The following is a 25,186-nucleotide window of genomic DNA, read 5'->3' as shown; positions in this document are numbered from 1 at the left end:
CAGTGTGTGTATTGTTAATATGTACTATGGCCTGTGTATAGACTGTGGTAGATGTCATTGTTCTAGCCCCCCTTCTATCTGATGTTACATGCTGCCCCACTGTATGGTACCATTTTACCGTACATGTTTGTAGAGCCATACACACCCATGTCTCACACCACAGACAGCCATCAGACCAAACTGTGTAGCAGCCCAGTATATGTAGGGTCATTCTGTGAGTGGCACATATGAAGATGATGTAGAACAGATAGTTAGTACACTGTACTATTATGCTAGTGTACCATATATGGCTGTGTTCACATTGGTTGTGGTTATGCACTGTCATATCGCAGTGGTATGGTGGTAGCATTGTTACCTCACAGCAAGAGGTTCTCCCGTTCGATTCTCGGCGTGGCTTGGGAGTGCCTTCTGTGTGGAGTCTGCATGTCCTCCCCGTGGTTGGGTAGCATTCGAAAGATATGCGTGCGCAAATGGGCGTGCCTTTGTTGAAGGTTGGGCTTCGAGCTGGCACCTCGGCATTTCGTAAAAATCTACTGCCAATCATTAGCGGACCGGAGTTCTGCTGTGGTGACCCCTTACCGGGAAAAAGCCGAAAGACAAACATATGCATATCTGCATAATTATATATGTGAAACCCCCATATATAGAGGGATAGAACTGGACATTGATATAGCTCTAGATATATATATATGACATTGATATAGCTCTATATATATATATATATATATATATATATATATATATATATACCTATAGCTGTCTGTCTACATTTACAGATGTATATCTGTCCATATGTCCATGCATGTTCGGCTTATATGTGTGGCCTGTATCTCATTCTCCTGGCAATTGACATGGATGACCTTAGGACTGAGGTCGGTCATTCATGCCGACACGTATGTGTTTCAGACTTATCTCCTTCAATATATGTGTTCTACTACATACAACTGTGTAACCTGCAACATTTCAAGTGTATTAGAGCAAGATATGACAGATATCCCTACTTGTACCCACATTATGGCACACTATGTCTGGGATTCATGCATTAAGAGGTTGTGTGGTGTGATATTACTACATTTCCTGTACTGTTGACTGATTGTGCTGGATGATATGCATGTGAAATAAGTGGGTATGTACATCTGCCATGGTTTACTGGTAAATCATGTAGTGTATGATGTGCAGGGTCCTGTGTTTGGGCTTTGCAGACGTTCTATATTTTGTTGCTGGGCAGAACACGGCTGTCTGATACTGAGTGAGCAAGGGACATTGAGTGGTTGTGCGCAGGTTTTCGCAGAGCTAGGCAATGCTGACCTCCAGTTGCATTTCCTTACAGTCAGCTAGCATCTACTTAACTCAATCTATGTAGGCAATGTTTATCCCCACGCAAATACACGTACACACACTTACAACAACTTATCCCTGCTTACTACTGCTGTTTTGCGCTTACACCTGCTTACTACTGCCTTAGTCATTATGACACTTCACATGTGCATTTAAGGCAGTACTCCTGTGCAAATATAAATGTTATTTAGTAGGTTATACAGCACAACGATGTTAACATATGGATTTCACGTGGAAAATAGAATGTGCTGTAGTGGGACTTGAACCGGGAATGTGTGCGCGTTAGGCAGATGCTCTGCCCACTACACTGTTCTGCTTCATTTGCATATGCTTACCATAATGACATACCCATGTTCCCTTCCTCCGGCCCCCGAGCTCCACGTACACAGCATCCATCCATTTCCCCAGTTGCTAGCCCTGCCATAAAACGCCTCCACACATTTCCCTCTCTGCTCGCCTCGGTACTCCTCCAGTATACTGTCCCGACCCAAGCATCTGCAGGCTCTTCATCCATTTAGTCCATGTATGTACCAGCCTTCCCTTGATCCTCCTCCAATACTGGTGGAGACATCGATGTGACCCACAACTGTTGGTTCATCCCACCAGGGACGGACCTGTTGTGTCAAGAGTAGACCTAGCTGGTCTACACTGTTTCTCCCACTGGTAGCATCCTGCCAGGGTTTTGTGTAGCAGCGGTTTGCTCACACACCTGGCCAGCCTCATCTCCCGGTTCCACGGAACCAATGCCCCAGGTGTGACATACTGTGCATGAAGCACGCTCACACGCCCCCACAGTGTGCACCATATATCATTATTCCCTTCGGTATTATGCAGGACTACTGTTCTCACAGTATGATTGGACAGGCACTGTTCTGTGATGCACATAGACTGCTCATAATACCGTGGTTGAGCAATGGACACAAGTATGCTGGTAGTAATCTACACACTTATATACATTTCCTATACTGTTGGATGACTGTGCTGGATGATGTGCTTGTGATCACAGCAGCTGAATGTGTATCCGCCATGGCTTAGTGGAACTCACATCGAATATAGTGTGCAGGGTTGGGGGTTTGCAACCTGGCAGTGCAGATTATTTTGTTAATGGCCAGGACAACAGCTGTTGGCTACAGAGTGACTAAGGCACTGTAGAACATTTGTAGGTGGGTATGCTCTGGTTTGCACGAAGCCCAGCATTGCTGACCTCTGGTTGCGGTGTCTTGCACTGAGTTAGCCTCTACATTGCTTCACCAGTGTGGTAATTACATACCAGCAGCCAAACAGGCTTACACCCGTTTGCTCCTGCATACACATGCGCAACTTCGTATATTAAGTTCACATCTATCAACCGGGACAGTCCGACTGTATGCTTGCCCATTGCCAGCGGTGGCCTGGGGAGTAGTGCTCCACATTGACCACAGCTACTTATTCCAATTAATACTGGGGTGTTCACATTCATAGAGGGTAACAGACGTAACATAGCTACATCACCCATTCTTCATGCTTAGTTTACGTTAACATGTCGGTATTATCCATGCTTAGGTCAGGTTTACATGTCAGGTATGACTGTTGACAAAGGTCAGTTTAAGGTGAAGTTGGATTCCTGTTGGACAGGTCTGGGTAGGTTACATACAGGTTTTCGGGGTAGGTCTAGTTATTGTATACCTGTGTGGTACAGTAGAGGGGAATAGTGAAGGGGTAGGTAGGTAGGTAGTGGGGGTGACATTGTAACTGTATAGTAGCCTGTAGGAATAATTGGATGGAGAGCAATAGGGAAGGTTTGTTGGATGTTGGGATTTGTATGCGAGGCAGGACAAGAGGTGTCGGTTTCACTAGTTGATGTAGTGGTATAGTGTGTGAGTTGGGGAGAGGGTTTCGCAAGGTGGCGAGCCTGTGCTGATCCAAGTGTGCTTGTGGTGTTCCTTCATGTGTTGTTTACATGTGTCCTGTGGGACAGCCGAGATGCATGTAGTTTGGGGGTTCCAGATACTGGCAATATAGTGGGGGAAGAGCATGTCACCTGCCTGCAACCTTAAACATTAACAGAAATGGAATAGGGGCTGATAGGTATGTGATGTGCATGGGGCACAAAGGGGGGAGTTAGTAAGGAAATTATCCAGGGATGTGCAGGATGGCTGCAGGGAAGGTCCACAGCTGGCCATGTCATCTACAACAACAGCTGTGCATATACACTGCATTTGGTGTTTGCGTTGGACACTGACACCCCTGGGTGGGGGTGAGGATTACAATAATACCTTGTAATGCCAATTAGATCAGCTTACATGCCTACAGTGGGGTGTTGCAACCATGTGTTCTTAGGTGTTGTGTAGTGGGTTATGCAACAACACATATGGTTATACTGTACATTGCCATGTAAACTGGACTGTGCTGCGGTGGGACCCATATCGGGAATGGCTGCCCGTTAGGTGAAAGCATACTTGTCGACTGTACAGTTTCTGCAGACTGTCCAGAGTTTTGCTTCATAATTTTGATGTGTTCCTCTTACAATCTGCACCTGTCTGGCAAATACCTGGGAACTGAAGTCATTAAATAAAGACAAGTATTTGAGTTTAAGACTCCACATCCTTCAGAAGAGTCATGCTAATGCATAACCTATTATTCTATCAGCTTTCTAAGGTTGTAAGTGGAATATTTAATTTCTGTCCCTATTTGTTCCCCCCAACAGTTTAGGTTATGTCCAGAGGTTTTGCTCTAAGAGGTTGAAAGGTATGGGCAGAAGCTCTGCTCAATTCGCAATATTACTTACATCCCTGGGGCAGTCCAAATACAACTGTGCCAGCTAACACCTGCACACCTAGGCCCATAATTACCTACCCATAGTTCACCCACCTGCACCTCCTCTACAGCACACATCCTTACTCTGGGTGCAGGTTGGGTCTAAACACACTACATACTGCCCACTCTCCACTTCATGGGACCCATCTTGTACGTTGTCTCGAGCCATGGGTCATCAGGCTTTCCTGCCCTTGTATTCCAGGTATGTACACACCCTGCCTTGATAGGTCATCGCATGGGATTCCTCCTAAAACAAGACAATTTTTGGAGTGTCCTGCAAGGGACGCTCATGTCTCTGTTCCAAGATTAGACTTCACGGGTCCACTGTGTCCCCCCCTGGTTGTATTCTGCCTGTGGTCTGCGGAGCAGTGGATTGTTCACATTGTTTGTGGGTTTGTTTGTATGTTTCCTCTGTTTGGCTGGGGGGGGTGGGTTCATGCTACGTGTTACACGTTTCTTGCTCTTGCCCCTCACCTCCATTGGCATGGCCTGTGAACATATGTCATTCTTAGGTGCTGTATCTTATCATAGGTATATATCTGCGTATATCTATGCATGCACACACACACACATGTATTTGTGGGTATTTATTTATATGTCTATCTATGTATGTATACATTTGTACTACAGAGAGGGGAGGTATATATCTATACAGTTATAAGTATTCATACAAACACATATAATTCTTTAGCTACATATCCGGTAATGTTGACTGGTACTGCTGGGTACATTGTTTCGTGTGCATACCGGCCAATCTTATGTGCCACGTACGCTTTGCGATACCTACGACTGACATCATTAGTGTACACAGACCCACGTGACACCGGCCATTTGATACGGTGTGCTTAAGGCACTTGCAAGTGGTTGTGAGCGGGTTTGCGCAGAGATTAGCACTGCTGACTTCTGGTCACAGTGTGTTACATGCAGTTAGCATCTCCTTTGCTTGATCTATGTCGGCGGTGCTTCACCATGCCCATACGCACTTGCACATGCTTACTATTGGTTACATATGCTTATTGCTACTTATCTGTGCTTATGCCTGCTTATTGCTGACTTATTCATTCTGGTACTTTCTCTTCACATGTGCATTTCATGCAGTACTCCAGTTCACATTTAATTGTTATTTGGTAGGTTCTACAGCAATAAAATGTACATAATTGTCCGTATACAGATTACACATGGAAAATGGTATGTGCTGCAGTGGGACTTGAGCCGGGAATGCCTCCTCCTTAGGTGGATGCTCTGACCACTACGCTATTGCTGTTCTGCTTCATTTGCTATATCTTCCTTGTTATCCTCTTCAGCCTTTCATGCTGCTTTACCCATAGCTAAGCGATGGGCAGACCCTTGCACTTATGGTTAGCTGTACTCGGAGTTTTAATTACATTACTACAAGGGTTTCATCGTGTTTTTTCTCAGTGTACTGTTGCTGTTGAACACATGGGGACTGTTGGTGGGGACACTTATGAGTGGTCTTGCTCTTTTATGTACACATTCTTCTGTTCTACTTTGCAGGGGTGTGTTTATTCTGAGAGCTCTGCTCTCAGTCACGCCCCCTGCACTCGTCCATGCTCAGTGTAGCATTAGGTGTTCAGGCAGCGCCCCTTTCTTAATATGCATGGTGCGATGCCATCCTCCTCTTGGACTGACGCTTCCGTGCAGGACTAGAGTAGTCCTGCACGGAGGATTAGTGAATTCGGGGACTAGTTTTTTCGCATTTCTGTATGTGTGGCTTTTCACTGCATTACTTAATAAGGTTTGTGCTACTCTACAAATACAGTATTACTAGTATCACTGCTGCATTCTGGAGAAGCAATATTTTGGCATCTTCTCAAACATTCAATGAAAAATCATTGCTACTTTGTAATTCAGTTGTCAAATTCTAGAACCACTGCCTTTACTTTTCATTTAACTTTCACAGGTATTAACAAAACAGAAACCCAAAGGGATAAGCCATAAGGAAAATATTGCTCTGGATGGAGAAGACTGTAGATCAGTGACCACACAAAATATTTTTTTTTGCAGTAAGTTACAGTACAACTCCTTTAAGTATACTGTCAGTGACCAGTGCGTTGTGATGGTTTCCTTGATCATTTACTAAGATGAATACTTTCATCATAGGTTCATAGGTTTTAGATTAGTACTAGGCTAACTGCCCTTGTGGGCCATTTTTAAGCCTAGTCAATTACCACATGTGAGAATCAAACCTTGCACCTTGTGTCTGCAAGGTAAACACCTTAACCATTCTGCCCCTCACACCCCTCTGCCATCCTCCCACCCCATCAGCTTCATTAGATTTACAGTTAAAACACTTACAAGCTATTTTTAAGCTGAATTAACCAGGGGCTGTGAGCAAGTTGGTTAGTAAGATCGGGTGAATGATTTTATACAGGCTTTCCAACTAGTTTTGCCAACTAAGCTGGCTAAACACAATTGATAAAATACAAGGACTAACATTCAGCCTAGGGTCAGAAATATAGGCCCTATAAAAGCAGACTCACCCTACTTTTGCAACCCATAAGAATTCAAACATTGCTTTCATGGCTACTTCAGCATAAACATCATAGCTGTTCTTAGAACTCAATTACCATTTAGAAGTTGTATGCTTTCGCTTAAATCTGTTTAACATCTATAGGGTACACCAGCTCTGTAAAATAGTTTTCTGTGATTTTAAACCTAATAACACAAAAATTAATTCTGGGAAGTTCTTCAACCTTTTTTAAACTTTTTTGTTAAACCGTGATATTAAGCCTCTGTAACGTAAACTGATCTATATCACTTTGTTGTTGTTGTTGTGTCTTTCAGCTTTTCCCGGTTAGGGGTCGCCACAGCGGAACTCTGGTCCACTAATGATTGGCAGTTGATTTTTACTTGCCGAGTTGCCAGCCCTGACGCACAACCTTCAACGAAGGTATGCCCATTCACGCATGTCTCCACGCAGAAGACTCTCTAGCTGAGAATCGAACCAGACGGCGTCTTACTGTGAGGCGACAATGCTACCGCAGCACCACCACCATGGATAGAATGCTTTACTCAGCGAATCACTATTTATCGAACTCACTTAAGTATAAGCTCATTTAAGCGAACAATTGTTTCAGTGAAAATTCTCCAAGGTAAAAAAAAAACTAGTGGGCCAGCTACTGACCATAACAAAGACTACACAATTTAAAACTCTGAAAAGGGGGAGCTTCGCCCCCACACCCCACAAAGTGGGGGCTGTGTAGCCCATGCCCCCCTAACTAAATATACCAACTCCAAGATCGTACTACAGTGGTGAAAAGGGCAAATTTCCAATGATGGCCAACCACATCCTTTCCCGAAGAAAAAATTTCCTGAAACAATCATTCTCTTAAATGAGCTTTCACTTAATTGAGTTTGATAAACAGTGATTTGCTGAATAAAGCATTCAACAAAGTGATATAGACCCACTTAAATATAAGGAAGCATAGGTATGCAGTTTGGAGAACTAACTCCATATGCAAATTAAGTGAAACTCATCTACCTGTCACTGAAGGTCTCACAAGGACCAAATCAAGTGAAATGAGGAAAGCAATCATCTTAATTAAATATTTGTTAAGGAAACCATCATGCAGCTGGTTGTTGAGAGTATACTTAAAGGAATTATATTTTGACTAGTCACTGATCTAAAATCTTCTACTTCCATAGTAATGTTTTCCATATGGCTTATCCCTTTGGATATGTGTTTTGTTAGTCCTGGAGGATGCCCACCTGGCAAGAGATTACTTGGGTCACTTCAGGTGATTGGTTTATTCACTTTCTCAGGTATTATCAGTTGATCCAATTTTTATGAAAGACTGCTGTATTGCTTATGTATTACCAGAGTGCCACTGGATGGAGGTGTTATTTTATATACAACAAATAATGCTTCTTGTACAAGTATCTTCCAATAGACTGATTTTTAAACTAATTATACATATGCGCAGGAAGGCACAGAGGATTACACCAGTGAAAAGCAGTAGCACATATAGATAACATGAATATTTTTGATAATCTTTGCATGATTACAACATATAATTATGGAATGTATAAAAGTAGTTGAAAATGCCCAAAAGTTACTTATAACCTGTAGAAAGGCACCGGAAACCAGCTGGTCCACTCAACAGAAGTTTAATCTAAAATGCACATGAACACAGTGGCTGTACATACTGGCTTTTGGGACAGTACATGCCTATCTGATGATGTTTGTAAGATGAAAACGTAAGGGGAACTGTTTTTACAACGTTTATGTGCTTGATGTGATTTGTGCTTTTAAATCACTGTGTTCGTGTGCATTTTGGATTAAACTTCTGTTGAGTGGACCAGCTGGTTTCCGGAGCCTTTCTACAGGTTATAATTATGAAATGTGTTTGGATATGCTTGTAGTGGCAGGTCAGCAAAATAATGGACCTCTTCATTTAATTTTGTCTTTGAAGCTGATACAGAGAAAACAGAATATACCTAAACTATTATCTAAGCCAAATGCTTATTTACTGCTATTCCTTTATGAAAACTGTGTTTTTCTTCACTTTGATAAGTGACTGCCCTATCCAATGGACCCTTCCATGATAAATACTGTGTGATAGAGAGCAAGAAAGAAGTCATGACTGGTAATGGGCAATGAGTTGAAACAATGTGTGGCAGAGGACCTTTGAACCCCAGTACCTCAAACCTGGTTATTAAATTCATATGAATTATCCCTCAGTACCAAGTTTCTTGTCAACACTGAGCCAGTAACATAGGTTCATAGGTAGGTACTAGGCTATCTGCCTGAGGGCATTTATAAGTCTAGCCAGAGTGTGTCAGCTTTTGCCGCCCCATTGATTAATTAACTGATCCTCTGTCAAGCAGAGCCAATGAAGTGATCCCAGGAGTGCACTTTCTGTTACCCATCCACTCATCAAGGTTTCTCTTGAAGAGTGTTAGTGAGGGGCTCTGCCTAATGTAGTTTGGAATTTTGTTCCAAAGCATGGGGAGTCTCTGTGACAGGAATCTATCCCTCCAGCATGTTCTATTTATTGTTGTGGTGAGGTTTAGCTCACTAGAGTGCATGGCTCGCAGTGACTTGGATTTCTTTAGGTTGAGCATGTCCATCAATTCTGAGTTGGACATGGCTTTGTAAGTCAGGCAGAGATCAACTCTGAGTAAGCGATATGCCACTGAGTACAGCCGGAGTTTTTGCAGTCAGGCTGCATAGAACATATGTTTGAGGCCAGTAATCCTCTTGGTTAGGTACTTTTGTGGTCTTTCCAGCTGTTGGAAGTGTCTTGTGAGGTACACCCCAAATGGGGCATTGTACTCTATGATGGGTCTGATGAGTGACGAGTAGAGGGGCACTATAACCTCTTTATTTCTAGATGAGAACCCTTTAGTAACTAGATGAGCCACATAGAAGGATTTCCTAACTACTTTGGGAATATGATTGTCAAAGGAGAGATTACTATCTACCTGGGTCCCCAGATCTCTTATTATCTCTTCTGTATTAAGGGGGCTGCCAACTATGTGGCAATTCATGGGTGTTTTGTTTTTCCCAAACAGGATGACTACACATTTTTTGGCATTTAGCTTGAGGTCATGACTTTGACACCAGGTGTCCGTCTCAGTAAGTCTCTTTTGGAGGATGTCCATGTCAGCCGGAGAGTCAGTTATGGCTGCCAGTTTACAGTCATCGGCGAATCTGGTTAGCCATAGTCCTCCTGTGTTTGCCTGTACTTCTGAGAAGTATATGCCAAACAGTAGGGGTCCCGGAACTGAGCCTTGCGGGACACCACTTGTGACTGGTTTAGAGTCGGACCTGGAGCCTGCTATTCTTACCATGTGAGTTCTGTCTGTAAGTCAGTTGGCAACCCATCTCACGATGTAGGGGTTTATGTTCAGGCTGGTGAGTTTTTCTGTAATACCCGAATGGTGTCGAAAGCCTTGGTGAGGTCAAGTGTGCATATGCCACCTCAAAATGAGAAAAAACAAAGGATACTTAAAAAAAAAAAAAAAAAAAATCAAGGTAAAAACTCAAGGATCTGGGATGCAGTCAGTGTTCCTTAGTGTTGCTCTCCTACTTTGGACACAATAGAAGAGTCTTTGTGGGTTCTGTTCAAGCAGCTTTATTCTATACAAACACATTACTATAGAGGTTTACTAACTTTAACTTAAGTAACTTATATATACAACTGTGATCATGCATGCTCTCACTGTGGCTGCTCTTACAAAATGGCACTAGGGAGTGCACATTTCTGGAACTTATATGCGCACGTCCAGCCTTGACATGCTTGTTAAAGTTACAGCACAGTAATCAAGCCAAAAATGAGAAAAAACTTGGTAAAATGTCACCAGTAAACAAAAGCACCAAGCCAAACTGATCCAAAGCAGGAGGGTTTATTATACACATGATAAGAACACAGGCAGGAAAAAGACATAAAAACTCCCAATCAAATAAACCCCCAGACGAGTGAAAATGTGTCTTTAGCCCCAGTACTTAAAATGAGGTCAGCAAGATTGTACAGCTTTTAGCTCCAGGTATGGTTATTTTAAAATATCATAGTATTTTATAACATTTTAAACTATCATTATATTTTATAACATTATTTATGATTATAATTTTATATATAATTTTTATATTTAACATTATTTCCTTGATAGCTCTCAACCTTCCCTCTCCAAAATGAGGAACACTAGCCCTCATAATGTGGAACAAATGGGCAAAATGTGGAACACATACTAATGGCTTACTAACAACTTCAACTAGTAAGGCCATAGGATGGTTAAAATATACTGGTTTTACTTATAAAGAAGATCTTTTAATGAATTAATATGATTCATTTCTATTTACCATGGATTTCACTTAAAAAAATTCCTAACACTGAATGTGTGACAGAGTCTTTCAATGTGGAACTTTGAGGAACATGACCTTTTTAAGACCCCAAATGAGGTACATTCCTCGTAATGAGGTACACTTGAGAGGTGTTTCCTTCCCATGGATTTTTTTTTTGTTTCTAAGTTGATGCATGCAATTACTAACTTTATCCACAGGATGGTGCTATTGCTATTGGACCTTATGGAAGATGTAATGAACAAAGTAGTTATGTCTTACCATAACATTCCATCTGTATTGTTGATCCTCGTTCAGTAATTATGTCTGGGTAGTCGGTTCCAACCTCGGAACCGAGCCGGCCATCTTCCAAGCTCGCACCAGCCACAAACTCATGAGCTAAACTCTTACCCAGAATTCCCCTCTCCCTGTTACCTCAGATTGAGTTTGCAAGTCAAAAGAAGGTAGAGGCTACCTATGGTCAAATGACCTAATGGAACCGGATGGTGAGATCCACTATAAGCCTCAGGAGGGGGAAGGAGGGAGGGTCGTAATGACTGAACGAGGATCAACAATACAGATGGACCGTTATGGTAAGACATAGCTTCTTTATCTTATATTGTTAATCCTCGTTCATTCCTTACATCTAGGACAGAGTGCCCAGCTACCTTTATTCCAGGGAGGCTCTCATGGAAGGACATTCCTGAGCACCCATTGAACCAAAAGATGCTCTTCCTCTGGAGGCCAAATCCAATTTGTAATGGTTGATGAAGGTATGAGGTCTAGCCCAAGTTGCAGCTGCACAAATGTCATAGTTTCATAGTTTAGTACTAGGCTATCTGCCCTGGGGCATTTATAAGCCTAGCCATAGTGATGTGGCTTTCGCCACCCCATGTAATGGTACAAAAGTGTACAGAATATAGTTAGAATACTGTGCCTCTGTCTAGTAGTGACACAGTGAAGACCCCTTACATAATAGAATTAGTTTACTGTGCCTCTGTCTAGTAGTGACACAGAGATGACCCCCAGGGTAAACCTATGATCTCCCATCCACTCGTCAAGATTTCTCTTGAAGAGAGTCAGTGAGGGGCTCTGCCTAACATGAACTGGGATTCTGTTCCAGAGTATGGGAAGCCTCTGAGTTATGAATCTGTCCCTCCAGCATGTCCTATTCATATTTGTGCTGAGGTTTAAATCTTTAGCTCTCATGGTTCTGATGGATTTGGATTTTTTGAGGTGGAGCATGCCCATCAATTCCTGATTGGACATGGCCTTGTACGTCAGGCACAGATCACCTCTGAGTAGGCGTATGCTACTGAATAGAGCTGGAGTTTCTTTAGTCTGGCAGCATATGACATATGTTGGAGACCCTTGATCCTCTTGGTGAGGTACTTTTGGGGTTTCTCTAGCTGTTGCAAGTGCCGGGTGAGGTACATACCAAATGGGGCATTGTACTCAATCATGGGCCTGATAAGGGAGGAGTATAGGGGTACAATGACCTCCTTTGATCTGGATGTGAATCCCTTCATGATAAGGTGGGCAAGGTAGAAAGTCTTTCTAACCACTTTGGCAACGTGGGTGTCAAATGAGAGGTCACTATCGACTTGGGTCCCCAGGTCTATGATTACTTTTTCCATACTAAGTGGGTTACTGTCTATGTGATAATTTGTGGGTACATTGTTTTTCCCAAAGGGGATGACTATACATTTTTTGGCATTTAGTTTAAGGCCATGACTTCGGTGCTGTCATATAAAGAAGCTCTAGCATGGAAGGCAGCAGAAGTTGCTACCGACCTTGTGGAATGAGCCCTTATATGACTGTAGTTAAAGGGATATTGTGCTGTTTGTAAATAAATGTTACACAGTCTTTTAACCATTTAGCCAATGTGACCTTAGAAACAGCACCTCCTAATCTAGGTCCAGAATAGGCCAAGAATAACTGATCTGATTTGCGAGAAATCTTAGTTATGTCCAGGTAGAAACAAATTTGCCTGTGAATGTCTAGGGTATGTAGGCAATACTCTCCCCTGTTAGAATGATTGGGAAAGAAAACTGGCAATTCAATGGTTTGGTTAATGGACATTTCAGAGATCACTTTTTGGTAGAAAGGAAGGATTAGTTCTCAATGACGCTCTATTCTTATGAGAGGTCAAGTAGGGCTGTTTGATGCACAGAGCTTGAAGTTCAGAAATACGTCTGGCAGAAGTAATGGCAACCAAGAACTAAGTTTTCCATGAAAGAAACTTGAGGTTGCATGAAGAAGCTGGTTCAAAAGGTGGCGTTGTCAGAGCTTGCAGGAAAATGACAGGTCCCATGGCTGGGTAGGTTCTCTAAATGGGGGTTTCAAATGATTTACGCCTTTTAGAAAGGTCTTGCATAATTTGTGTGACATAAAGGAAGACTCTTGGACACCATTATGAAAATTAGATATTGCTGCCAAATGAACCCGAATGGTAGAAGCAGAAAGTCCTGATTGGAATAAACTTGACAGGTATTCCAGTTCCACCGGCACTGGTGTTGAAAAGGGAGCTATCTGCTTTTCCTTCAGCCAAATAGTAAACCTTTTCCACTTGCTGAGATATGTATTTCTGGTGGAAGACTTATGAGATGCAATAAGAATGTCACGTATTAGGGAAGAAAGATCATTCTGCCTGGCAATCAATGGAAGTAGAGAAGCCAAGCTGTGAGCTTCAGGTTGTTCAAGCTGGGGTGAATCAGGTTCTGCGGATGAGAGATCAAGTCCGGAGTTGGATCGAGAATCCATGTTTGATCTAGCAGGTGAGACCATAGAAAGGGGAACCAAATTTGACGAGGCCAATATGGCGCTATGAGGATTACTTTGCTCTTCAACAGGCGGGCTTTCTTCAGGAACTGGGGATTGAGGGGAAGAGGGGGAAAAGCATAAAGTAGACCCGAGGGCCAATCCTTGACTAGAGCGTGCCTGGGCGAGTGTCCCTGAGGGGGAATCAGGGCAAAGTAATTGCTGCATCACTACTAAAGGATTCAGGGACCACTCGTGAGGTTGTAGAATGCACCTGCTGCTGAGTCTGTCTGCTATCACGTTGGAACTCCCGGGAATGTGCATTGTGATGAGAAAGCAGTTGGTAGCCATTGCCCATTGCCATATTCTCATGGTCTCCCGACAAAGTGGGTAAGATTTAGTTCTGCCTTGTTTGTTGATGTACCAGACTATCGCCATGTTGTCTGATTGTATCGGAATAGTCCCAGAGGCGGTAGGGGACTGAATACTTGCAATGCCAGAAGCACCGCCCTCAGCTCCAGGACATTTCTCTTGAAAGGATCGGTATGAGTTGTTATTTTATCCTTAGGATTCTGTGCTCTGGAATGGATGCTCTGTAGTTTTTTGTATTCAACAGGACTCCAATGAATTCTATGGACTGAGATGGGGTCAGGTTGGATTTTTTGCCAGTTTACAGTTATGCCTAGCGTTCCTGCGGTGTGAAGAGAGTATACCAAGGCTGCTTCCAATAGATGTCTGGTGGGGGTGGTAATGAGCCAGTGGTCTAGGTATGGAAACACATGGAATCCCTGTAGTTGCAAGTGAGCTGTGATGACTGCCATGCACTTTGTGAACACTCTGGGGGCTGTAGAGAGTCCGAAGGGCAGTACTCTGAACTGGTAATGACTGGCTCCTGCACAGAAGTGAAGGAATCTTCTTGATGGTCTGTCCACCTCTATGTGGTAGTATGCATCTTGAAGATCTATAGAGCACATTGAATCATCTTTTTCCTAGAGTGGGAGGATAGACTGAATTGTGACCATCTGGAATTTCTGTACCTTTACAAATTTGTTTAATACGCTGAGATCCAAAATTGGTCTCCAGTTCCCGGTCTTTTTTGGCACCAAAAATAGTCTTGGGTAGAATCCAGATCCTACTTGGTCTGGGGGGACTAATTAGATTACTTTTTTTTTCTAGCAGCTTTGAGATCTCTAATGCTGCTTCTTCTCTTTCACTGAGTGGAATGTCGGGAAGGTTTCTTAGGGGGACAGGACAAAGATCGAAGGGGATATGATAACCTCTGGTTATTATCTTTTGTACCCAGGAGTTGGTGGAAATGGTTAGCCAGGCAGAAGGGTACAAAAAGAAATGACCCCCAACCACTTCCAGAGGAAAGCAGTTGGGCCACTCTTCAGGAGCGCTGGTAGGATTGACCAAAAAAGGAGTCTCTGGAACCCTGGTTTCATGGACCTCCTCTGCCCCGAAAGGGGCATCTTCCATATGATTTTCCCCCTCTGCCTCTAGGGGAGAAATAGGCTCATGTGTCACGGAAAGAACCTTGAGACTTTTTGTGCCACATCTTCCTGCTCTACTGGTTTCTGGAGAAAGCCCATTGAGGGGAAGAGTAATGGATGCCCACGGCAGCAAGGGTCTTACCATCTTGTTCACATCTAGCCAGTGTGTCTTTCACCTTGGGTCCAAATAACGAAGAGGCTTCAATGGGAGCATTCAGAAAGGAAGCCTTGAACGGGTCTGCAAGGTCACACAGATGCATCCAGGCATGCCGTCTCATGACTATGCCTGCACCCGCTGCTCTAGCTGCTCCTTCTGATGCATGAGAAATCAGATGCATGGGGGAATTAGAGATTGATACAAGGGTGGCTAACTGTGAGGCCACTTTGTCACGGACCTCAACAGACACAGCTCCAGCCAAAGTTTCAGAGAGCTCAGAAATTAAATCTCTTTGAAGCCTGGTAAAATGTGTCATATAATTCAGGGACCTAACCGCAAAGGTCGCTGATGCAAAGGTATGCTTCCCTAATCTGTCCAGTGCCTGGGACTCCTTGTTGGGTGGATGGACAGTCTGGCTCTCTTCTGCCAGATCCTTTTTAGTTGTGGCCGCCACCACCATGGCATCTACTGGAAGACCTTTGGACCAGTGGGGGTCAGTATCTGGAGGGGACAAGATTTTATCTGGCCTCCGGGGAATGGCTTCAATGGTGTCAGGAGCCTTCCATGCATGCTGCACGATGAGCCGGACAAGTTTGTCAGCAGGTGGAGTAACCCAGGAGGTAGGGGGGTGGGCACAAAAGGCCTGCAGGAACACAGACTCTTCAGAGGTCAGGTTAGAGGGCTGCCAATCACCTCTCTGTTTAAGGATTTCAAGAATATCCCCAAAGGATACCTCAGAGGGTGATCAAGGGGACCCTTCCCCATCATCAAAATCTGTGTCTTCCATGAGGAACTCTTCTGGGGAGTCCACGTGCTTCCTCTTACATGAACTCTTGTGATGAACTTCCTCAGAGGGAGATGCTGGGGAGGACAGCGCAAGAGGGGCCTCCTGTGAGAGTGTATCCTGAGGCCCTTGTGCCTGGCATCTGCTAAGGGTGGCTTGTGTAAGTTGCGGGCCAGAGGAGGACGGAAAACCTGGTGGGACAGGATCGTCTACAGTGGCAAGAGCCTTCTCCATAAGTTGAAAGGCTGGTCCACCTATGGAGGGGTGGGAGCCTATGGTCACACCTCACTCAAGCAAGCCAGCCTGCCAACTAGGAGTCTCCGGATGGGCATGGGACACAGGGGAAACTGTGCCACAGCTAGCATCCTGAGAAGTGACAGGAGTAAAGTGTCTCTCCTGCCAAAAAGGCAGCTACAGTTCCTTAGTAAGGTCTACAAAAGGGGCCACAGCAGGGGAAGTCTGTGCTCTAGGAAGGGGCTTAAAGGCTGAAGATGATGGAGGAGAACAAGTAGGGATCTCTGAGGAAAAATGTTCCCCTCCAAGGGAGGGATAGGTCTTGGGAGGTGGGATTCCTCTAGCTGAAAGCAACTGGTCCACAATGCGCGCCACATCATGTTCAGAGAAGCTTCTAGTGCATCTCATGGACATAGCTGATAGGGAGTCAGGTCTATCTAGAGATGGAGTAAATTGAGAGCCTGCAAAGGGGTCTTTAAAAGGAGAATAAGTTGTAACAGCAGGTAGGATAGGTGTCTGCTCCGAAGGCAACGGTGCTGTAATAGCTTGTACTATCGGTGTCTGCACTGAGAGATCTGTCGCTGCCGAGAACAGAGTCTGCACTGACAAGGTCAGTGCCGTAGCGGTAGTTGGCACCATAATTGGTGCTGAGAGAGTCAGCGCCGACCAAGGAGTACTCAGAACCGACTGGAGAGTTGGTGCTAAAAGCACTGTCGGTGCCGAAGAAGGCACAGGTGCAAGGAAATCCCTTGAAGTCGTAGCAGCCTGCATTGACTATATAGTTAGTGCCAGTGAAAAGGTCTGAGCTGAGGAGCCCCTCAGTTCCAATGCTGTCTGAAGCACACTCAGTGCCGTAGTAGGAGTTAGTGCCGACGGCTTCGTAGCTATAGGTCTTGGCTCCGAAAGCCTCAGAGCTGAAGAAGTCCATTCAGAAGACAATTTGACTTTCTTTGGTCTTGGTTCCTGGGGGTCCCCAGCGGGGGACAAAGGAAGTGACTTAGTCTTCTTTAGGTAGTCTTTCTTTCTATGGGAGCTAGGAGGGGATGAAGCCTCCGACCCAGAAATAGCCTCTGTAAAGGGGGTTTTCATAATACCCTTTAGAATAAGTTTGTTTTTCCTCTCTAAAGGGGCCCAGGAAAAAAAATGTTTACAAATACCACAAGGTGGGTCGACAGTTAAGTGAGGTTCACCCAAGCAGTAGACACATAAGGCATGTGTGTCTGAAGTAGGTAACTTGTGGCCACAACTAGTACACCTCTTAAAGCCTGGGCCATCCTTTCGTTTCTGCCATGATAGGTGAGAGGAAAAAGAGATAAAAGGTTAAGTAGAGTACCAGCTATGGAACAAAGAATACCAGACGGTACGAGGGGAGAAATTACCAACGATGGTAAAACAGATACCAACAAGGTAAGAAAGAGGGTAAACACATTAAAAACAGAGTCGCTAGATGTGATAGGGTAAGAGACAACTATACAAATAAATTTCCTTGAAGAAAGGTAAATTTATGAGGTAAAAAAATCAAGAAAAGTAACTTAGTTCAAGAGCAATGGCTTGACACGACTGAATGGCAATGCGGCAAATGAAATCTGAGGTAACAGGGAGAGGGGAATTCTGGGTAAGAGTTTAGCTCGAGAGTTTGTGGCTGGCACGAGCTTGGAAGATGGCCGGCTCGGTTCCGAGGTCAGAACAGACTACCCAGACATAATGACTGAACTAGGATTAACAATATCAGATTGTATTTTATTAGTGATTTCTTTACAAAATTGATTTTTACACTGTTTAATTTGTTTTTCACAATACTGATATAAGATTTTATTCGTCATTTTATTCATGGTTTTATGGCTAGTTAGCTTTTAATAAGGTGGTTTACTTAGCGGGATGATTATAGTGTGAAATAATTGTATAGTTGAATTTTAATATTTGATTAGTGTTGTTTAGCTATTGGATATCTTAAAATGATGCAACTATATATGTATTCACTAATCACATGAATGGCTTTGCATCTGATGAAGTTTTTTACAAAAAGATACAGCACACTTCACTTTCAATCTGATCTCCACTTAGCTAACAGAACCCAGCTTTTCTGATAATGATAGAAGATTTAGAGACCTGCAGCCATAACTACAACATATGGCTGCGGTTTGACTTTCCCAAAGACAGTAAGGTAAGAACCTGATTACCTTTTTTTCACAAAAGTGGTTCCTTTTGATATTAAATAAACATGGCTAACTACAAACAGAACGGACCCAACACTCACAGATCTCAAAACCTTACACAGCAATATACAGAGACCATGAGCCATTACTACTACATTTCTTTTCTAACTGCAATTTGCAATGTATTAAATCCAAGTTGCAGCTCTGTTATATTCAGCATGGTTATGGTCACAGACTGAAACGTAATTTAAGTAAGTGAATTCATATTTTTTCTTTCCCTTTCAAGGATATAGTTGTAAAGTGATAACCTCAAGAAACTTATTTTAATACTGTTCTACTATAACTTACTCTGGTGCCATGAAATGGCTTCTTTATTGTTATATATTATTAGCAGAAGGGGAACCCTAAGCATCATCTCCTGGTGTCATGCTACAGGGCTGGGATTCTCCCCCTTCTTTTTCAGTTTCCCAGCAGTGCTGTAAGCGGGCAGGATGAGTGACAACCTCTGAGACTCCTTGGCTATATTTGCACCATCAAACTGTTCTCAGCCTATAAGACAACCACATGAAAACAGAGAAAGCAAGTTCTTTGATCTTCAGTAATTTCTACATAATGTAATGCCTACAAGATGACACAGGAGCTGAAGAATGACTAGATTTGGCATATTACTTTATCCCAGTTAGTACCAGAATTAGAATACCAAGTGCCCATGGTCCAAACAGTGGGGAAGAGGAATTGGCAGATTTGCAGGCAACAGGCCTTCTAGGTGAGGGTTGGCAAGTGAGACAAGGGTTTAGCCTATTCCAGTGGGTAGGGAGCCAGGGGCTTTGGGATAAAGTAGCCACCCTGCAGGCATAATGGCAACAAAGGAGACATCAGTACCAAAGTACATTGTCTATTAATTTATAGAAATGATTACTGCACCTCCTGGATTTCTTAGTGTAACTCTGTCATCTGGGGTGCCACTGAAGGGTAAGAACCAAGTCTGCTTGTAGACAGAATGGGAGGCTAACTCTTGTTTTTTACCCCATCTTGAAGATAAGGGCCTGGTGATGCAAGGGACAAAGTATTCTCATTGGCTAGTAGTGTGGGGTTTATTGGAAAAAGGTAGTGGGAGTGCTTGTAATAGCTGTAATAAATTTGCCTCATTACCACAAAGGCAAACTAAAGAAGGGGAAGAAAAAAATCTACCCAGTATTAGGTGACACCTAATGAACCTTCAATGGAATTGTATTACACATATGTGGAAGAGCCCTATTAACGTTATCTGAGCCATCAGGTCACCACAAATTCTAGGAATGAAGGCTTTCCTAACATTCTACAATCCTGCCCTTTCCTACGGAATAAATCGAGTATATCTGAGATCAGTGTAAGGGCAAGCAAATTTTAATTTGTGGTAAGGTTATCTCATTCAGGCCATATTCCTTTAGGGCAGGTAGCAGAGGACCAAGTTCATCACTGTTTACTCTGTAAAGCTATGCATCTCAAAGATAAACAGGAGGTGGAGCAACACCTGATTATTATTTTTCTTTTTTTGCAATAAAGAGTTATAAACTGTTTTACTAAGAAAGGCTGTGAGACACATGGCTAACGGAGCCTGTGGTAAGAATGTAGGATTCAGTATTGGTTTATCTGCATAAGTGATGGTGGGTTCTTTGCAGAGGATCATAATCTTATTCATTTGCTGCTCTTCTTTGCTTTTCTCAGACACAATAATGTCTAGACAAATGTGTATGCATGTTTATAATTACTATAGATCCATTCAGATCTGGAGTCCAGTATGGACTGGACATTTTTTCCTTACCATATTCAGGATGGGGTATTTGGGGTCTAGAGGACTCTTTCAGGATCTCAAACAATAGGTAATGCTTTTGTCCTTCAGAGGTTTACAGCTGGGGATGGTAATGAAAGAGATTCTGGCTTGAAAGGGTCTCCTTCTCTCATGCGTCTCTTCATACTCTGATTATGAGGTGTAGCAGCACCACTTGGTTTGTAAACAGTTGTATCTTACTGGTTTGTTGGTCACTGGCACCTCGAACACTACCTGCCACATAGGAAACAGGTACATGTATTAAGAATTTGAAGGTTCAAGAGCCGGAGCTCACCCAGTCAGAAACATCCCAATATGAGAGTAGGAAGAGGAGGAAATGGGAGTGTGTGGTCAGTGGAATTTCTAAATTAAAGCATACCTGTCACAACTGGCTGGAAAAAGCAAAAACCAAACTGCTCATATTTCAAGAAACATATTCTATCCTTGTAGAAACCAGCTAAATAGGAGAAGTCTAATGATAAATTAGCAGTTTCGTCCTCACATTCTTGTGGGAAGATCAAGTGCAGCAATTCTGCAAGTTTAGTCAGCTGATATTGAAATAGAGCATATCTGGCATGATAACAGGTGAAATATGGCAACCTTTAATGTATGCATGGGGATATGGGAGAACTTCAAGGATAATTAAAACATACTATTTGCTTATAAGAAGTTATTTTAATGAATAAATATGATTCTGTTCTCTTTATCATAGATATCAGTTAAAAAAAATGCTAACACTGAATGTGTGACAGATGCTTTCAATGTGTAACTTCAAGGAACATGAACCTTTTAGGACTTCAAATAATAAATGTTCCTCATAAGAAGGTACATTTGAGAGGTATAGCCTGGAAGGGGTCAGGCTTTGGTATGCTGGCCAGACATACAGTTACCTTTGGCAGAATATCCCTATAGTAAGGAATACTACAACGGTGATAAGTAGGACATCTACTGTTATGGAAAGTTATTACAAAACCCATGAGTTTACTAGATGAAGTTGTTAGTACGCTGTTAGTAAGTGCTCTACCTTTTTCCCATTTGTTCCACATTATATCTGGAGAGGGAGGGTTGAGAGCTATGTTCCAGGTGCTGTACATCAGAAGTATATCTTATGTTCAAAGTGTAAGGTACATAAGCAATGTACAAGTGCAAAACCCTCACATCTGAACTGCCGCAGAATAACAGGAGCAGCAGAGGAGAAATTATACATGCACATCCAGAAGTCCTCCTGTCCAGAGGGAAAAAAAAAGAAAATCCAAATCAGGGATGGAATGGAATACTGCAACAGAAATAAACAGAACAAGTACTGTTATGGCAAGTTCTAACACTATATTATGTCCTTCTTTAAGCACTGTTGCAGTATTAATTACTGTAGTAGAGTACTAAAGCTGCTGCAGATAATGGTAAGAGGGAGAAGGAACCGAGAACATCCCCCCCCCCCAAAAAAAAAAAAAAAACATACAGAGGACAGACCTAGAAGCTTCAGAATGGAGCTAGCATTTAGCCCTAAAAAAAGAACTCTAGAAGAGGCAACTACCCTTGTAGAATGAACTCAAACAGAAATAGGAAGCTGTTCCCATACAGAGTAACAAAAGGAAATGGCTTTAGAAATCCAAGAAGAAATGATTTGCTTGGAAACTGCCAAACCAAGTGTCTTGTCCTGAAAAGAAACAAAACTTGCTCAGACTTTCTACTATATCAAGTCTTATCTAAGTAGTTTCTGAGCCGTCTATGCAAATCCAAATAATGGAGAATCCTGTCACTGTTATTTTGTGATGAAGGAAAGGAAGGAAGGAATATGGATAGTCCGATTCAGACACATGACTGACAACCATAGATTCTAACAGACATCCTGTCTCTCTGGATAAAGAATAAATGGAGGAATGGCAATAACAGCCTAGAGTTCAGAGACTCTTTTGGCAGATGTCAGAGCCATCAACAAGACAGTTTTCCAGGTACGCAATTTCAAAGTGGAAGTAGCTGTCACTTCATACGGACACTGGGCCAGCTTTTCAAGATAATTCAGGTCCCAAGTTTTCTTGGAGGCTTAATATAAAGGACATCTTTTAGAAACGATATGACTTCAAATCAAGAATAAAGGAGTGGATTCAGTAGTAGACAGGCAGTGATGGCTGATAAATGACCTTTAACAGAAGAATGTGCCAGACCAGAACTGAGCAATTCACAAAGATAGGAAGACACAGTAGGAATTCCCACAAAAAGAGGATTCTGTTAATTTTTGTGACACCAAGAAGAAAATCTGTACCTCTTAGCTACGCAAGATTTTTCTAGTAGTAGGTTTTCTTGACTCCTGTAAAACCCAGCACATGTGCTGGAAAGGAATCAAAACCCTATCACTCAGAGTCAGTTGTATGGTGAGAAGATGAAGGTGAAGGAGAGCCCATCTCCTGTGTGAGAAGGTCCATGCTATGGGGTGACTTGGGATGACTGCCCCTGACCAGGTGAAAGAGAAGGGGAAATAAATGCTGTCTGGGCTAAAAAGGGAGCAACCAACAAGATTTTGATCCTGTTCAACATGATTTTGTGAATGACCTTTGGCAACTAAGGAGGCAGGGGAAATGAATACAGGAACATCCCTCTTCAAGAGAAAGACATGCCACCCAGTTTCCAAGCCACTCAGGGTCTTTATGGACAATGCCATGGTTATGTGGTACATAAGGAAGGGGGAGACAAAGTCTTGCTACCTTTGCAGACTAGCACTCATAGTGCTTTGGCATTCACCACCAGTTGATTCTTCATGCATTCTTGCATGTATGCATGCTTTCAACACCATCCCCCACTCTGGAATTATAGATAAACTCACTAAACTAGGTATAAATCCCTATATCACAAGATGGGTTGCCAACTGGCTCACTGACAGAACCCACACTGTAAAAGTAGCAGACTCCAAATCCAACTTCAGACCAGTGACAAGTGGAGTACCACAGGGTTCAGTCCTGGGTCCTCTCCTGTTTGGTATCTACTTCTCTGAAGTACAGGCTAACACAGGGGGTTATTTGGCTAATGAAGTTCGCAGATGACTGCAAACTAGGAGCCATAATCAAAACTCCAAAAGATGTGGACATCCTACAAAAGAGCCTCACTGAAACAGATGCCTGGTGTCAAAGCCATGGCCTCAAGCTCAATGCCAAAAAGTGCACTGTCATCCCTTTTAGTAAAAACTCTGTACTCATGAACTACCACATAGGCGGTAGTCTACTTAACACTGAAAGTGTGATAACAGACCTTAGGACACAGGTGGAAAGTAGTCTCTCCTTTGATAGTCACATCGCCACAGTAGTCAGGAACTTCTACGTGGCACACCTCATCACAAAAGGTTTCTCATCCAGGAAAAAAGAGGTCATTGTTCCCCTCTACTCATCATTCATTAAACCCATTATAGAGTACAACGCACCTTTTGGTATGTACCTCACAAGACATCTACAACAACTGGAAAGGCTGCAGAAATACCTCACAAAGAGGATTACTGGCCTCAAACAGATGCCCTACGCAGACTGTCTCAAAAAACTGCAGCTTTACTCCATCGCATATCGCCTACTCAAAGATGATCTCTGCCTAACACACAAAGCTATGTCAAACCCAGAGCTTTTGGACATGCTCCACTTAAAGAAATCCCAATCCCTCCGAGCTACATGCTCTAGGGACCTAAACCTTATCACCAAAATAAACAGAACATGCTGGAGGGATAGATTCCTGTTCCAGAGACTTCCCATACTCTGGAACAAACTACCTATCTATATCAAACAAAGCTCCTCATTAGCACTCTTGAAGCAAAATCTTGATGACTGGATGGGAGATAGGAAATTCACCCCGGGGATCACTTCTGTGGCTCTGCTCGACAGTGGCACAGGAAAATAATTTTCTTGGGTGGAGAAAGCCAGGGTACCTTTTGGCTAGGCTTATATATGCCCTAGGGCCAATAGCCTAGTACCTACCTATGAACCTAAGATAATTCAGGACCTGAAGTGCCAAGATCAAAGCTTTAATTTCTTTAACATTGATGTGATTGGTATCACGTCCTGGCCTTCTGGCTATGATTACGTGTAACACCTATGTGCTTGGTCATCTCCTGAGAAGAACAAACTCCCTGGACCCTGATACTGGCTAGGTCTGAAACATATGTATACATATCCCTAGGGTTAGAAACCAAAAAAAGGAAGAAGTGGATTTAAAGATATTTGGTTGACCCACCAAAGAAATTCATTGCTTAGGCAAGGCAAGAGAGGAATTTGGAAGTCCAGAGGATGACAATATTGAAGCCAAACTGCTTTCAAATAGCAGTGGAACTTCCTCATATGGAGTTTGGAAAATGTAACCCACAGAGATAGTGGATACCATGAACCCAAGACTCTTAGGAACTTTCATTTTGAGGTATCATGCAGAGGAAGAAGGTACTGAAAAAAGGTATCAGAAAGAGGACCTTGGAGGGAGGAAGAAAAACTGTCATGTTAATAGTTTCAATTCTGCAACCAAAGAAAACCTGACTTTGAGAAGGAGTGAGAACTGACTATTTTAGATTTAAAGTGAAGCCTACACTGTGTGTTAGGAAAATGTATAACTGCAATGCAATATGTAGGCTTAGTGTATTGAAATATATAACTGCAATATGCAGGTTTAGTACATTAAGGGTTAAAAGGAGTTAATACATTTATTCTGCTTATTCTGTGTGAAAATATGCAGCTGCTAGAAGCTCTGAAAAAAGAACAATGGATGACTGTAAATCCACCATGGTCAGCAGAATGTGTATTGAGGCCAGAACTGTACTTTGAATGTATCATATCAGAACTAGAGAAAGAATTGTGAGAAACTAAGGAAAGCTGAAACAAGCCCAAGGCCAG

The sequence above is a fragment of the Protopterus annectens genome, chromosome 12.part0, assembly GCF_019279795.1.
Source record: "Protopterus annectens isolate FY-2018-M chromosome 12.part0, PAN1.0, whole genome shotgun sequence".
NCBI lineage: Eukaryota > Metazoa > Chordata > Ceratodontiformes > Protopteridae > Protopterus > Protopterus annectens.
The sequence above is the reverse complement of the archived record's forward strand: the minus strand, read 5'-3'. Positions refer to the sequence as shown.